The sequence below is a fragment of the Anas acuta genome, chromosome 28 (genome assembly GCF_963932015.1).
Source record: "Anas acuta chromosome 28, bAnaAcu1.1, whole genome shotgun sequence".
Classification (NCBI taxonomy): domain Eukaryota; kingdom Metazoa; phylum Chordata; class Aves; order Anseriformes; family Anatidae; genus Anas; species Anas acuta.
Window position 1 is genome coordinate 1802076 of NC_089006.1, and position 3474 is coordinate 1805549.

The window sequence follows — 3474 nt, forward strand, 5'->3', positions numbered from 1 at the left end:
GTGCGGTGTGGGATCTCCTCCCTCTCCTTCCCCACTGTGGGAAGGGGACGGTGGCACCGTGCACGGGGGGATCTTGGTGGCATGGAGGGGCTGTGGGGGTCCCTATTGCCCCTACTGCAGCATTTCGTGGCACCCCCTTCCTCCAGCATCGCAGCTCACTGCTCTGCCTCGTCCACGAGCTCTTTGAAGCATTTCCCCTTCATTTTTATTTTATGGAGAGGCTTCAAATCTGGTTTTTCCCCCAGCAAAGCCACCCGATCCCTGGACCATGGGTCTGTGTTGTCCCCAGAGACCCCAATGTTGGGGTTCCCCTGGGCAGGGGCTGCAGGGAGGGAAGGGTCAGCACCCCCCTGGCACCCTCACCCCGTGCTGCCCCCGGTGCTGGTCCCATCTGGCCCCTTCCCCTCCCCACGGGACCTCCTTGCACGTGGCTTCTCCAAAATCTCCCCCAAAATTCTCCAATTCCTTCCCCATGAGCGTTTCCATCCCTCATCTTTTTTTCCTTGCAGAGAAAACCTCTCAAATGAGGATTTTCCCTAGCAGGGTTCCTACAGATTCAAGGCTGATCTCATTAAGGCAGCCGGAAGGGGAACTGCGTGTTTTAAATTCATGGGCAATACTCGAGCTTTTTCTTTCCCTCTCCTTCCCCCCTTTGCTTCCACTTCTAAGAAAGAATAAGAGCAGAAACTTCAATGTTTTTCTCGGAGTGAAATTGCAAAGTAAATCACTTCAGACTCTATAATGTGGAATATTGAAATGAAAAGTGATTTTTTTTTTTTTAAAACAGGCTCAGCGTTCCTCGAAAAGCCCAGAGCGAAATGTGTTGATCTCATTTCAGTGCTTCTCCCCCCCTACCCCCCCAGTTTCTCATTCAAAACAAACTCTTGGTAGGCACGGGCTGTGCTTCTTTGGATGAATTGTCATTTCCCACCAGAAAATCCTCCGGCCAGCTCCACGCACTAAGCCGGGTGCCCTAATTTGTGCCCAAATATTGATTTGAGCTTTCCTTGCACCCCTCGGCCAGCCCAGCCAAACCCCAGAGACACCAAAACACCCCTGGGGCAGCTCCAGGGCTTGGCCAGGTTTGGGATTCCCCCCAATTTCCACTCCTGTCCCCCCCCACCTCCTCCCCATCCGCCCAAATCAACCGGGGGTGCTCGGCGTGCCCAGGGATGCAGGGTGCGGGGGTTTTGAAGGGAATGGGACTTGGGCATCCCCCCACTCTTCACCCAGAGAGGTTTTGGGAAGGCGAAGCAGCTCCAGGCTCAGGGAAGGCGGTTCCTGGAGGTTTTGCTCCATTCCTGGCGGGCAAAAGGGGCCTTGTGCTGCTTGTGGGGTTGTTGCCAAACGCTTGGCTCAGCACAGGGAAGGGAAAGGGTTTTTTTCTTTACAAGCAGAATTGTTTGGTTTTGTGCTTTTTTTTTTTTTTTTTCCCCAGAAAAATCAGGTGGGGAGCAGCTCCATCTCCCCCTGCCCTAATATTGGAGCCCTTTGGCTGAGGTCAGCCACCTCAACGTGGGTTTTAGTGGAAAGAAGGGGAAAGAAGAGCAGTGGCGGTGGCTTTGCCCTGCCAAGGCAGAGGGCGGTGGGTGCTCACCCTGCCCTAGACACCAGCGAGTCCCCCATCCCCGTGGAGACCCCAGGAGCTGAAACCACCCAGGGAGCTGTGCTGGGTGCTCTGGGTGTGTTTTTGGGACCGGGAGGTGATGGAGCATCTGGGATCATCGTGGAGGAAAGCAGCTCCAGGAGCCTCCGATTCTGCTGGAACAGCAGTGTGGATCCAACCTTGTGGGGGGGGAGCTGCAAAAAGCTGGAAAATGGGTGAAAAATGAACGACAGCTCTGCAGGGTGCTGGGGCAGGCTGGTGGGGACGAGCGAGCCCAGCTCGGATGCGAGGCCATGGGGCAGGGATGCTCGGAGCAGAGTCAGGGGTGTGCGATGGGCAGGGGCAGGATCCTGCCCTTCGTTTTTTAATGGAGCGTGGACACTTCTTAAACTTCCATCAAATAAAAATCAACAGCTTCTTGTATTCGAACAGAAATAACCCTCGATCTGTAAGCCAGATTTTCTTGTCATGAAATATCCGTACAGCCAGTGAGCATTCAACAAAAACACCGAAAAAAAAAAAAAAAGCATGCAAGAATATGCTAAAAATATTTTGACCACATCTGAATTTGGCCAATTGCTTTGCAGTTCCCCGTGCTCCATAGGTAGGATAATAAAAATGTCGTGTTTTTAGATAACACGTGTGATGAAACAGTAATAAATGAAGTTGAGCAGCGCGGAGTTCAGCCAGTCTCGAGGCTTAAAATCGTGGCACGGAGCAGCGATGCCTTGTTGTGAGAATCCCGACACCCGGATCCGCGGCTGTCTGCACGGCTGCAATATCAAACGAGCCCCTCGTCAATACACCGCCGCGGTGGAAATGAGGAAAAACATTTATTAGGGCAAAAATGACCCATCTCCCTAAATGAAAACAAATCCCTTCTCGGCTCTGCTGGCATTTTTAAAAGGGAATATTTGTCAGAGCCGCTCGGCGCTGTATTAATGCGGGGAGTGGGGAGGGGGGGGGGGACTGTGGCGGTTCAGCTGTGAAGAGCCAGTTTATTTTCCATTTATTTTCTGGACGTTAATGGCAATAAAACGCGGGGCACCCCCGCTAATGGGCTGGGAGACAAAGGGCCATTGTGCAGCAGCAGGTACGGCAAGTTGGGGTGGGAAGGGCAGCCGGGGCCGCGCACCTCCGCTGCTCTGGCCCCTGGTTCTTGTGCTCTTCGTTGGGTTTTGGGGGGCATTTTCGGGATGCTGCAGCCCCCGGGATTGCGAGCAGCGAGCAGGCGGTGGGAAGAAGCCCCATGACAAATCCCAAAGGGGTTTCTCTATTTTTACTCTTTTTTTTTGTGTGTGTGTGTGTACGTGGCTGTGCCACGCATCCCGCGCCCGCTCCTTTTCTCTCCCAAACCTGTTCTGGGCGAGCGCTTTGTTAATTGGAACAATCTTATTTAAAGGAAGATGAATTAAAAAAAAAATATAATCATCATCATCATCAGCCGCAGCCAGCTGCCCCCACCGGCCCCCCCCATAAATGTCATTGCTGGCGCTGCCTGGCAGCTGCTGCCCTCCTTTCCCCGCGGCGCGTGCCAGGGCGGCAGCTTTCTGCTGGCACCGGGAAGCATCCCGGTGGGTTTTAGGGGAAGAAAACTGCTCAGCGGGGGTCCTGGGGGGGTTGCTGCGCCCCTTTTAGGGTTTTCCTGTGGCTTGTAGTAAAGGCTGCCCTGCTGCAGGGATGGGGTGTGGGGAAAGGGTGGCAGAGCCAGGCTGGTGGCATCAAGGGAAGGGGGATGCCCCGGAGATCCCGCTGGTCCCCAGTAGTGATGCCTGGCTCTGAGGTTAATTTGGGGGCTGGCAGAGCATCCTGGGGGGGCACCGGGTCCCCTCTCTTTGGGAGCAACCCCATGCTCCTGCCTGGAGGTG